At 42.8% G+C, this 13,544-nt stretch overlaps 1 protein-coding gene across 3 annotated transcripts in view; it reads left to right on the top strand.

Annotated features, from left to right (window-relative positions):
- Window positions 1–4,919: 4,919 nt before the first annotated feature.
- The window catches only part of LOC110481152 (protein TUNAR), a 157,932-nt gene continuing 149,307 nt past the window's right edge, over window positions 4,920–13,544 (top strand). For 2 of the 3 annotated variants that reach the window (XM_077783973.1, XM_077783972.1), the window contains exon 1: window positions 4,920–5,306. The gene's annotated coding sequence lies outside the window, so the exon portion shown is untranslated. The remainder of the gene's footprint in view (window positions 5,307–13,544) is intronic. The other variant, XM_077783971.1, reaches the window with a different exon arrangement.

The raw sequence follows: 13,544 nt of genomic DNA, 5'->3' as shown, positions 1-13,544 counted from the left end.
GTAAATGATCAGTGAAAGACAAGAACAGGACTAGAACCTGTAGAGGAGAGATTTGATGCAAGTTCTGATTCTAAATCTCTCCTGCCCGCTTGAGCAAGCAATGGGGAAACTATACTAGAACATTCTGCTGACATTTGCCAAACTGCTAACAGTAAGCTTACTGTATAGTGGTAATGCAGTCAGGGCCATCAGGATTAGGTACAGTGTGTGTGCTGTGAGTGTTCACTTGGTCACCACAGCAGGTCTGTGGAGGTCACCGTATGACCACTGTGTAGGAAGGAGTTCCACTTGGGGCAGTCACTTGTGCCTGTAAGGCAAGGAGGTGTGAGTGCAAGATTTTTTCTGTTCATATGCCACATCACATCACGCAGACCTTAAGGTCAATGAAGGTTTGTTCTGAGCATTTGAATGCAGATTAAATGAACTTTCTTATGGCTAATCACAAGTAGTTTTTGCCATTCTGAATGTAAAACAATATTTAGAAAGTAAATGCCAGAAGTCTTTGGTTATTTGCATTGACCTATTGAAATGAATGTACCCAGTAAACAAAAAGGTAATGAAGAAAATTTAATTATTTTCTGCTTCAATAGTTAACTCTTAGTCTGACTACTAAATAAATTATTAAAAAAAGAATCCCCCGAATTTGCTGTTTCATAGCTGTCTAGTTTTCTGCACTAGCTGAATATTTTTCAGTAATATTTGCCAGCCATTTAACATAAAGGGAACTTCAGCATTGTCAGGTAGACTTTATGCAGCAAAACTTTTCTCCCAGCAGGAGTTCCTGCTTTTAAAAACCAGGGAAGTTTTTCTACTTTTTCTACTTTCTTCCCCTCTTTGGATTTTAATTACTTGATTAAACCTTTGCATAACATACATTGTAGTGTTTCTATCAATCTACCTGACTGGAACATGTTATTGAGCAAGTAAAAGCAATAGTGCTTTCATGACAAAGCCACAGTGGGGAATGAAATTGGGATTTCTGCCTGCATTCCTGTGCAAGCTGTACATTTCCAGCCAATGTGTGCATGCACAGTTGTTCTACATTTAAGGAAATGATCATGTTAAACCAGCTGCAATAAAAAAAAAGACCATCTTAAATTGTAAATTTCAGATGCTCACAAAGAGCTTTATTTTGCTGTTGACTGAGAATACTTCCCCCCAGAAACTAGTTCTAGGGAATAGTTTCAGAAGATGGGCAGTATTATGCACTCTTCTCATCTTCTGTCCCTCACACTAGAAGCAAAAGGGGACATCTGCTTCCAATCCCAAAGGGATGCTGCAGATAAACTGATTTTTTTGAGGAAAAAACCCATGCCTCTTTGAGGAGAGATTTGCACCTGCTTTTCTCTTGCTCTCAGGCATGGGCACTGGTAGTCACCCCATACTGGAGAATAAGGTGACTACCAGTGAGTGTGCTGAGCTAATACTGGTGCCTGGTGCCAGCTGGAAGGATCCATGAGGAATCCTTGGTCAGGGGGATGTGACAGGTTCTGTGAAGGAAAGGTGACTTGTTTTCTCCCCAGGAGGAGCAGCTTGTCACAGGAGGTGAGGGAGGGGGTGGGGGAGCTGCTACAGCTGTTTGTTCTTCCTGGGCTCCTCTGCCATTCAGTGAAGACCAAAGAGGTAACAGTGGTCAACAGCGTGCCTTGGGCAGGCCGAATGAAGTTGCTGAGGACAGCCAAGAGCAAAAATGGGGACCTGACCTTGCAATCTTTGGTGAAGAGAAATGCAAAACTGCCTGGTCTCGAGCTGGGTCTGCTGTGGTAAGGATAGGGCAGGTGGCCGGGCTGTGCAGGAGCATTGCCAGCTGCAGGGCTTCTATGGATCAATGTTGGGTGTGAGGAGCTGCCAGTCCTATTCTTGCTCTTTGTGTTCTTGTGTGTTGAGCCAGGCAGGAATTCCAGCTGCCTCCTCCTCTGGTGAGATGCTGCTGGATCCATCTTGGTTGAATTGCCCTGCTGAGAGCTTACAGTGAGGGACTTGTGATTGCATGTAAACTTATGTGGGCTTGTTATTCTATTATAGGGTTGTAGTATGAGTGTTTGCCAAGCTGGAAACCATGACTGTAATTACTTAGATTTTATTCTGTCCTTGGTGTTGCTGCTGGGCTAAAAGGCTGAACTGAGTGGACCAACCTATCCACCAGATCATACATTAAGATAATATTTTCTATTTGCTAGCATTTCATACCTCTTTGATATAAAACAAGGTGCTTTGATTTAGGGAAATGAGATTGTTCATATTCCAAAACTGACCTACTGTCTTAAACCTTCATCAAAGTGGGATATAAGGTTTCTTTGCTCTTCTTGAACTGGTCCTGGTGAGGAGCAGAAGGAAGCAGGTTGTAAACACTTGCTATTGTGCTGCTAATTTTGTATCAGGAGCATTAAAATCAATTACAACAAAAGTTGTTTTCCTATCAACAGCTCAGGGCATATTAACAGGTTACACAGCAGCTGTGTTTCTCAGCCCTAATGGCTTGCCTTAATTTGATTACCAAATGTTTAGACATGGTCAATATTCTTCATTCTTTGTCTGCTCTGAAAAAAAACCCAAAACTTTATACCATCTAAATGCCCTGAAATACTCAAGTGCCTTTATTTTAGGTCTAACAAACATAGGCTTATTTTCATGTTCTCACTGAGTTCTCTGGTTCTCTTTAAAAAGTAGGCTAGAAATCTTTGGCAGGAGTTTTCTGGGAGTCTGTAAATACTAACAAAGTGCACGGAAAACAACTAAGCTTCAGAACATGAAATCGAAGAATTGTACCAAATAAAATCTCTCCTGAGCTGTCACCAAGAATCCCAGTAAGACCCTGGCAGTGCCTGCATCTAAGATGGGCAATATTAAAAAGCAGAGCTGGCAGCCTGATCAATAAATCCCTGTCTAATCTGATTTGCATGTCCCTTCTGCAGAAACCAGATCTTCTTACACAGGCTTGTTCAATATCCATATTACAGGACTATAGAAGAAAAAACCACTCATTAGTTACAAGATACATGTCATCTGTAAGTTAAGAAATCTGTGAGCAAAGGTGGAAAGACAATAAGGAAAGGTAAAGAGTGTGGAAAGGGTTTGGATTGTTGATGGTGCTGGGTGGTAGGTCAAGCTTGCTTTTGTGGCTGAAAGAGTTGGGATGAACACACTGCTCTGTAAAGGGCTGTGGTTCATTATTTGGTTTTGGCTTTTTCCCTGGGATGCTGCTTTTTTTCATTTAATAGCTCTGTCAAAGCAGTGCTGTCTCTGATGTGACCTGATCATGGCCTCACTGATTTAACTACTTGAGGCCTTTCCTGGAATCTCCCAGGATAAGCAGGTTTTAGTTATACAGAAAATGGCTAAATGGCTAAGTCGATTCAGGTTTTATCTTCAACTATTTTTTTCCAATCATCCAGCTTCTTGTCATGCCTTGTTTTTCTGGAAGTAAGGGAGTATGTCAGGAGAAAAGGGTTTTAGTTCGAAAGATCATGGTACTCCATAAAATCCATGGTAGTCATAGAGTGTAACTGGGATGAATGCACAGTGCTGTATATAATCAATAAGCATTTGTATCTTCGCAGTTTGGAGGATCACATCTTAATTGGGCCATAGAAATGCTGGCAGAAGAGCAGGCTGCTGGCTTATACTCCCCTTTCAAGAAGAAACAAAACCCTTTAAGGTGCAGGTGGTGATGGTTTATAATTACTAAGAAGAATCCAAAGGCCAAGTTCAATATGAATTTTGAAAGAACTTTGCCACTAAAAGATGTTAATTTAGCAAACAACAGGGAAAATGAATCTTTTTTCTTTTCATTGTTGCAGCACCTTTATATAAAAAGCCACAAGACAGTTCTGTACAGGTGCAGGCATGTATGCCTGTATTTATAGTTACATACTGTCCCTCCTAACTTAAAACTTGCATGAGGGAACTACTTAGAATCTTTTAAAGGTGAGCTTCTGAAAAATATTGCTAGGCATTTAAGAGAAATTAAGTTAAAAGGGCCTTCGGAGTATTGAATTAAAAAAAAAATCATTGACTTAAATTTTTTTTGGCTTATATAAGCACTGCCTTCAAAGCATGAAGGATTTTTCATACAATTTAGCCTCAAAAGAGTGAAACAAATCTTCACTTTGTAGACTAATGAAAACTGAAATACAAAAGTTACTTTTTACTTGTATGATAATACTACAGAGAGAATAAAATTTTGGAGCTTTTAGTCTTAAACCTATTATCTACGAGTGAAAATCACATGCTTTTACAGGGTGTATCTAAACAAGCATTTTAAAGCTTTCAAATATACACTACAAAGAGTATTTTTGAAATATTGCTTGTCAGTCAGGATTTCCCCAGTGAATAGTAATAGTATGAAATCTACCACTTCTACTCTTTTCCATAATTTCACTTGTCTAAATTTTAAACAGCTCTTCAAGTAACTTTTTTTCCTGAAGAAAAGATTCTCTGAGAAGCACTTTTTGATTACTTCAAAGAGGATGTGCTCCATGAAGGCTGGATATATATTTAAACTTTCACAGCTCAGGAAAAGAGTATATTTAGGGCTGGTATTCAAAGAATGTGATGTACTGCTGAATTAAAAAAATTATAAAAATTCTAGTATTCTTCCGTATTTATTTACTCATCCATATGTGATACTTATGAAAGACGAGCAATAGGATGCGGAAGGAAACAATTGCAAGAATATTGATAGCGTCTGAAAGGAAAGCAGGTAAACTAAACGCGTTGATGGCAGAGGAAAGCTGTGGAGGGTCTTCCCGGGGAGATGCTCTGGGGTGAGCTGCCGGCAGCCGGGCGAGCGGCCGAGGCCACCCAGGAGATGGTGCTGTTGGACCGGGGAAGCGGCACAGCCCTGACCCAGAAGCATCTTTCAATGCGGTCCTCCCTGTTTTCCATCTGTGTTGCATTTTACTCTTTGGGGTCCTCGTTTTCTTTTGGGAGAAGCAGGTGCCGGCGTTCAGCGGGCGTACGGCGATGCCGCTCCCAGCCGGCCGGGCCCGCGGCCCCGGCGGAGATGACGGCAGCGCTTGAAGGCGATGCTGTTCGCCGGGACCGCGCGGCTGGCGCGCTGCTAACGCCGAGGCGGGGAGCAGCTCCACAGCTCGCTGCCCGCCCCGGAGCCACCGCCTGAGCAGCGCTGTGCCCCAGCCGGGCGCCCGCAGCCTCCTGCTGCCGTGGGGAGCAGCGCCCCGCTCCGGGGCTCCTCGGGGACCGCCGCCTTCCCCGCCGGGTTCTCTGCCGGGTTCCCCGCCGGGTTCCCCGCCGGGTTCCTGCGCCATCCTCGGGGCTGTCCCGCTCACACGTGCCTGGCCCAGGTAAGCGCCGGGGCGGCTCCGCGGCCGGGCGCGGGGCGAGGGGCGCGCAGCCCCCGGCAGCCCCGGCGTGTGCCGGCACACGGGGCACCTGCGGGCCCTGCAGGGCGAAGGTCCGCGGGCGGTTCAGGGTGGGAAGATGGGAGGTGGCCAAGGGGGGTCTGGGGTTCTTTCGGTCCGAGAGGTCAGGGGGTTATGATGATGTTTTCTGTCGAAGTGCTGTTTTATTAGCATCCTCTCATCTCATTTGGTTCAGAGGCTTCAAACCTGGCCAGAAAAGATTAGCAGGAAGTGGAAGAGGTTATGTTCAGGTGAACAGGTTATGAGCAGATGCCCTGGGAGTAGCTGTAGCAACGTGAAGTCACCAGACTGGGTACTTGAGGAATATTTAATGGAAGGGAACATCAAAGGCCTTTCCCCAGTTGCAGGAAGGCTTCTGTCTCTGTCTGCATGTGTAACCAGGCAGCGACCAGGGTTTTATATGTGATATAAATCGAATTCTCCAATTCTTCAGCCTGAGATCTTTTTTATCGGAATGGGTATAACCAAAAGATCTTTCTACCTGCAGGCAGAGAGGCCAAAAGCAAACCTCCTGCAGGTATCTGGGTGGGTTAAAAAGCCTCCCTAATTGCAGCCACCACTGAGCTGTGAGTGAGCCATTTTGAGTTTGTTGCACCCATTTCTCTGTGGCTGAAGTGAACATGGCCAGTGGTGGAGGTGAGGTGGCTGGCAAGGGAAGAGCCATCAGAGAAAGGATGTCCTAACCTCCTTTGGAGCAGAGCCACTGGGGAGGCCAGTACTGTAAGGACTTGAGGATTGTCTGTTGTGCTGCATTTTAGTCCTCTCATTTTAAATCATTAACAGCAATTCAATAGCGAGTGGTAGGATTCTAAGTTTTCTTTTTTTATTTTTTTTTTTTTCTTAACAATGAATGACAGCTCAGCTGACATTTTGTGGGGGCTTTTGCTGCATGAGTAATGATTTGGCATGAGCTGGGTAGGGAAGCAATCTGCTGTCCAGCCATGTTTAGGTGTGTCAGTAGAAGGAAACCAGGAGAAAATACTAAAGAACATCAATCAGAAAGGAGTATAACCAGCCCAAAGCAAGCCTGTTCAAATTTCTTTGCTTTTCGCATGGACTTGTACAGTTCAACTCACTCTGCCAAACAACTGTCACGTTTTCAGGCAGGAGCTGGATGTTCCTTGGGCCTGAGGAGTGAGTGCTCTGAGCAGGAGATGGCTCAGGGCTCAGGCCATGACTTTAACATCGTCCCTAAATCTCTGTCTCAGAAAGATAAGCTCTTCCTACATATTGAAGACGAGTCTCAGCAGGCACCAGGCAGTAAGTTACACACTTTGTTTTAGGGACCATTTTGCACTGAGCTCATGGATAAGATGAAGTGCTTAGGATCAGCACACTGACTCTCTGCTCTGAGACCCCAAACCACCAAACTATAGTGTCAGGCCTCCTTCCAACCCAGAAGCTTTGTAGTTCTTTTTGAGACAGAAATCCTCTCCCTACAAGTGGGTGTGCCCTCTTCCCCTCTAGCTCCCTGCTAGGAGGCCAAGTGCTTCATTTGAGATGGGCAATGATGGCCTGACATCCCTGCCATGCACCCTTTCCATGTCTGGAAGTATTCAAATCACTCCACTATTGTTGACAAGCAGTTTCCAACTCCATGTTGCTACTGGTATGGATTACATACCCCAGGTTTGCCAGGTACTGTCCAATTACTGCCTTTGGAAAGTATTAAAAAAGGTGAGTTTTCCCAGCTTGGGCCAGAGCCTTAAGTCAGTATGAAATTTCAGATTAAAATACCACCTTATTTAGGTGTCTACATCCTGATATCCTGATATCCTGATTTTTGGTTCTTAATCAATATGCAGGAAGGAATTCAAGACAAGATTGCATCTGTAGCTGCTAGCAGACCTATTAATGTAATACAGTCCTGTAGCTTAGTGGGAAATAAGTACAAAAAAGTGTCTGAAATTTCAGAGCATCTGGGTTTTGGTTGTGTTGAGAGGATTTGTCACAAAAGCTCCTGAGGGAAGAGTAGAGGAAGATGCCATGAATTCCACTTAAGAACAATAATAGAGTCTGGAGGGCATGTATGTTGCCAACAACAGTAATACTGGGCAAACAAAGAGGAAGTCAGTACAACTGAGTGTCAGGGAACCCTTCAAAATCTGAAAATCTAACCTTAGTTTTCTGATACATTGGTTTATTAATTAGTGTAAAGACTAGATGAAAGGAAAATAAAAAGAAAGCATGGTGCACTGCAACATGCTAAAATTATAAAATAAGAGTGCTTCAGGTGTGTCAGTCAGAAGAGTTGTAATAATTAACTGCTATTTCAGAAACTGGATCACTGAAAATTAAAGGCAGAAATTAAAGAAGATAGGGACATTGCTGAGAATCTAAATGGTTTGTTTGCAGTGCTCTTCAGCACAGAGAATATCAGGGTGATACCTACTGGGACTTGCTCCTTTCTGGTAATCAAGATGTGTCAGAAGGAAGAGCTGGAACAAATCGATAATTTAAAAAGCAGCAAATCATCATCTCCAGATGGTATATTGGAAAGTTTTGAAGGAGCTTAGTATGAAATAGCTGATCTGCAGCAAAAATATGCCTTCCTTAATTAAAAACAGCTATTTTGTTGGAGAAGTGGAAGGTAACAGTTGTATCCAGAGTTGAAAACAGGATTGCGATAATTTGAGAAAGCACACACTCTCTATACCCAGATATACACTTCTGTTTTATAAGCTGGTTGAAGAGAGAATATAAAGTAGGAAAAAAAAATAGAAAAATTATAGTATCTAAAGAGCAAAATTTCTGCAGGAAAGAGTCATGCCTCATCATTAATCTGTTTTGACTCCAACAGGGGCATGCTCATAATGGGCAAATAAGAAGGAACCACTGTAATTTAGATAAACCTCAAAGGACCTTTGGCCTAGGCAGGGTACTGTGAAACAAAGAGGGGGCTTGCTGCAAATCTCTTGTCTGATGAAACTATGCTGGGCTGCATGTCCAAATGAACCCTGACCACCCTTGACATGTCCATGCTGCATCAGGCCTGTGACTTGTTCCTGCCCTATAAGAGTTTTATCTCACCCATGTGATGCCAAGCCCTGCTTTCAGCTGTCATGGGAGGTGAGAAACCAATGAGAGGATGAGTGACCCATTTGCAGCCTCTGGGAAAGCCGAGCAGAGGTTGTTTCTGTGTGTCTGTCAGGCTCACAGGTCTGAAAAGGTTCTCACTGGTGAGAAAGGTTACACACTGCTTTTAAATTTTAAGTCCTACAGAGGAGGGAATTGTTGCTGTGGGGAACTGCAGGAGTCCAGAAACTAGGAGCTGAGGAGCATCAGTGTCAGCTGTAGTGGGAAGCTCTTCCTGTGGGTAGCACCAAGGTAGCATCTTTGTGGTGAAGGCATTCATGGAGAAAGAAAAATACGAACAAAAAATTTAAGACTCTCCAAATTGTTAGGTAAAGGCAGGGGCTAGCCTGCAAAATGCTTTTTGCTACTGTCACTCACTAGAAGCAGGTCTAGAACTATTTAAAAAAATTAAGGAAGGAATTTGGTTATAGCACAATAGAAAATTAATATGACAAAGCATCTCATTTCAGAAGAAAGAATAAGAGGGAATGTATTAATTCTCCCTCCCAATGCTATGTGTGAATTAATTGGATACAATATCAATGCCAACGTTGTTTAACAACAACCCTGTATGTTTATAGAGAATACTCTGGATGCACTGAGAGAAAAATATATACGTTTTCCCTTAGAGGGAATCCATAAGAATCCATACCTTTACCCTTAAAACCACAATTTTTCCTATCTTAATATTATGAAAATTGAGAAAATTTGTGGACTTCTTATTGTGGTTTTTTTTTTTTTTTTTGTCCCCACATCTTGCTCCAAAGGTATTTCTCTGTTTCTGTTCTGTCAGTAAAGGTTGGCAAACTGGCCGTGAAAAAAATTTCGGTAGGATTTTGTGCAATAGCATAAAAAAACCCTAACAGCCAATCACCAAATCTTTAACAAGTATTTCATGTTCAGGACCTTTGTTAATACAAATATACATCATCAACTTCAACCAGAGATTCTTTGCTCTTTTAGGCAGACAACAGAACTACTACATCCTTCTTTCTCATTTGTTTCTGCCTGTCACTCCTTCTCTATTTCTTCTGGTCTTTTCTATGTATTCTTCCCTCAGTCCTGGGGTCTCCCCTTCCTTTCTTCTCTCTCACAGGTGTGTGATGCTGCTGTTGCTCATCTTCTATACCTGCTCCTGCCTCCTCACAGCCTTGTCAGCTCACAGCTGTACCAGCTCTGGTGCCTAGCCAGAGTCAATTATGCCAGCAGAACTAATTAGAAGGCACAAGATGCTGTGCCTCATTCTTGAGATTTGTACAGCTCACCATCACAGTGTGCTCTGCTGGTTAGGAAATACTGATTTATAGTAACAAAAATTATAACAAAAAAATATTTAAAGGCATCTGAAATAACCCTGGTGTTTTTATCTTTGGTCTGTTCTGTGCAATTATTTTCATATTAATAAGCTCTAGTATACAGCACTTCTAGGATTTTGCTGGGTATTTGGTGGGGAACAGCATCAGCCAGGAAATGCCTGGAGAAGTGCTGTATTTATGGATGATAAACCAGGCTGTAGATTTTAGAAAGACTGGGTTTTGCCTTTTCCTTTAAATTTTCTTATGCAGTCACATAAGGGAGGAAAGGATGGTGCACTTAAATGAGCTAATTTAGATGCAAAGCCAGTTTTGCCACGGCAGCATGGAGCAGAGCAGCGTGGCTGAGTCACTCAGTTCCCCAACAGTCCCGAGGGTCCCGCTGCTCAGCTTTCTCAATGCTCTTTTCTGCAAGAAAAGTCTCCCCTCTCTGATGCCATGGGATGCTGTGGCTCATGTCATCACACAGTAATTCAGCTGCTTGATGTGACAGCTTGCTGATATACAGGCTTGTGGGCTTTTCCACAAGATCCACAGTAGAGTTGAATGGCTAATGCTTCAGGGTCAGTAGGTTTGGGTCCTTCCTTTCATTTATGAAAACACCCATAACTGTCAAAGCTCAAGAGAACTTCAGACCCTACAAAAAACCTGAGCCACTTGCACATCAATGCCATCAGCAAATGGTTCTCTGAGCTGGTTTTCATGTCTGAGACTCAGACCAACATGCAGCAATCTTGTTATTTTTACATCAGCAGAATAGCAGACAGCTCTGACATTTCTTCCCTCACCCAAAACTACTTTGGGCTACATAAAACAATAATATCTCAGTGATGGTTGCCCAGAGCAGTTCTCAAAACCACTTTATTCATCATTAAGACAAACAAAATTGTCCTCAGTTGCAGGATGATGGAGTAAGAAACAGAGATTATAGATACAGTCTTGGGGAAAAGCTTTGTGTTGATTATTGTTACCATCTTGTGAACTCCTCTAAGATGTCCAAGCTATAGCTGTTCATCTGGGCTCCACCTAGCAGAAAAATACATACACGTTTCCTGATCATCCTGCCTGCATAAGGCAAATTGTAACTACATAGTTTGTGGTTACTTTTTTTCTTCCTGTCCCCTTCCCCCAAAGCTAAAGGGTCTTTAGCCTAGTGGACAAATTGATTTTAAGTTTTTACCTCACAAAAAAGCTGTAATAGGAGAGTGTGACTTCAACTCTCATGTTGAGGTGAATTTACAATATAGTTTTCTGTTTTTGGAGAAGCCAAAGTTAAAAGAAAATTAAATCAATTTTTTTTTTTCTCAGAAGAGGGATATCATTTTTTCTGGTCAGCTATTGTGAGTTTGTTTTCCCAAACTGCTGAGTTCAGCTGGAACTTTAGGTGCTTGGTCTCTTTGAAAATCAGGCCTGGGGCTTCCAAATCCAGGCAAAGGGCCATGGTGGTTTATATAGTAACTGGCACAGTGGATGAAATAGAGCCTCTCTCTTTCACAGGGATCTTCTTTCTTCAAGGACTTCAGGGACTATGACTACTGAGCCCTGGCTGTTAAAAGTCCTTTCTGCTTTGACATATTCCACCAGGGAGAGCAATCTCTAAGTTCAGCACAAAATGATGCAGTCCCAAATAGGGCACTGCATCTGAGCCTCCTCTAGATTATCTGACACTAATATTTTTTCTCATGGAGATCATAAAGAGTGCACAATTAAGCCCTACAACATATTTTCTAAAGAGTACTAGGAGCTGGTGTCCTGAGAATATGACAGGAACCTCTCATAAAGAAACCTTGAGGTATATTTAAAAGGTACCCAAATCCATGTTTCACTGTAGTGTAGCACAGTTAATGCTTCATTCTGTTCACTGTCCTGCTTTGATTGGAATTTCAAATGCTAAATCTAATCTGACCACTGTAATTTTAACTCCTGGGTTTTATATGTCTGCTTCTGGTTGACCATGCTATGTTGCCATCTTGCTTTTTTTATTTGGATGTGTCCATTTAGATCTTCTGGGAACAAGTTTACTCTATTCTAGCATGCAGAACTTTCCCAGTGAGTCCCAGAGTTTGATTTTGGAGACTTACTTGACTTTGAGATCACATCCTGGAGGATAGTAGTGTTGAACTATAATTGGTTTCTCAGAGTTGATTTTCTCCTCTTATTAGTTCACAGAGCAGATGAGCGATTCACTCACTTAACTCTAGATTGGTTCATGAGATTGAAGAGCCTGTCCTTGCATTCATATTTTAAATATCTCCTGCCATTTCTTTATAAACAGACAGTTTAATGATACTGAGTTTGAACCCAAAGTACTTATTTTATTTACCACATCGAAGCACACCTCAGAGCACCCAGAGTCTGGTGTAGCTGTTAAGAAAATACACTGTTCCAAACATGCTGCTTTTGTTGATATGCCCCACTGAAGCTCAACAAATGTGAATTACCTTTTATTACCATGATAACTTAAGTCCATATGTTTTCTGATGAAATTCAAAGAGGCATTTACAATTCTCTTCTGCTTGTAATTAGGGCAGAGCAGACAGGAGGAGACCCTGACCTTTAATATCAGTTTGTACAGGGGCTGTGGTCATGATGCCAGAGCAGGAATTGTGAAACTCTTTAAGCTTTGTTAATGACTCTGCTGGAGATGCTTCCTCCAGGGCTCAGGTTCTGTTCCCCTTATATCAATGACTTAACCTAATTTTTTTAAACACTAATTAACCCACAGAGCTGGGTCTGTCCTCGAGCCTGTTTCTGCAGTGCCAGTGACAAGTGACCAGAGACACTGGGTTTGCTTGTGCTGTCTGTGTGCCCTCCTTGGGAAAATGGCTAGCAAGTGATGGGATACACGTGCTGAAAAGCACTTTGCTGGGGTGCTGCTATGTCCCAACCTGTGTCTAACACCTGGGTAGGTTTTAACAGGAGTTAGGCAACCACTGGCATCTGCATGGAGCTGTCTACATGTGAAATGGCTTTCTGTGCTTGGTTTGTAGTCAATGGTGGTCTGCCAGTCCTGCTAGAGTGGTCCAGAGAGGTGTCCAAGCATCCAGGGCTCAGTTCAATTGCTCAAACATATATTTCTGGTGTCATTTGAGATGCCCTGGAGTAGGTTGGACATCCCCAGAGACCTGAAGATTTAGCACAGGACTTTCTCTGTCCCGGAAGCTGCAGGCCACACCAGACATCTGCACACAGTCAAACCTGGTTCTCTGCTTGAGAGGAGGCTGAAATGCTCTCCAGGGTCTGCTCACTGTATTGGCAAACCCTGCCAGTGACTGCAGCCTGCACTCAGCACTCACATGTAGACACCTGGATGGAAGCACCTTCACCTCCAGCTGCATCCAGTCCCTTATGGCTGAAGATACAGGTCTGGCTCCCAGAGATATTTAGAGCTAAATATGTAGGTAAGCAGCTCCAGAGGGCAAGGTGTCTAGCCCATTTTTAATAGCTACTATAGGAGCAAAAGAAGTGCCTTCTGAAAATCTTTTCATCAAACTGGCTGCAGAGGGACACTAGGAATGTAGCTGTTTAGCTTTCAGGTTAAGAAAGTGAAAAGCATCCCACCTTTAGATGAGATGTAATCCTTTAAACTCCACTGACCCAGAAACAGTTTTCTCCAGTTGCCTGCAGGAAAGGCTGTATGGGAGACACAGTAATAAAAGTAATGATATTCTGAACCTCAGGAGCATCTTGAATATTTCTGAACTTTTCAAAATGTTGACTTATAGATAGTTGAGTTGGAACTGAGCCATGCACCAGCTAAAAACTTACTGTG

The sequence above is a fragment of the Lonchura striata genome, chromosome 6 (genome assembly GCF_046129695.1).
Source record: "Lonchura striata isolate bLonStr1 chromosome 6, bLonStr1.mat, whole genome shotgun sequence".
Classification (NCBI taxonomy): domain Eukaryota; kingdom Metazoa; phylum Chordata; class Aves; order Passeriformes; family Estrildidae; genus Lonchura; species Lonchura striata.
The sequence above is the reverse complement of the archived record's forward strand: the minus strand, read 5'-3'. Positions and strand labels throughout refer to the sequence as shown.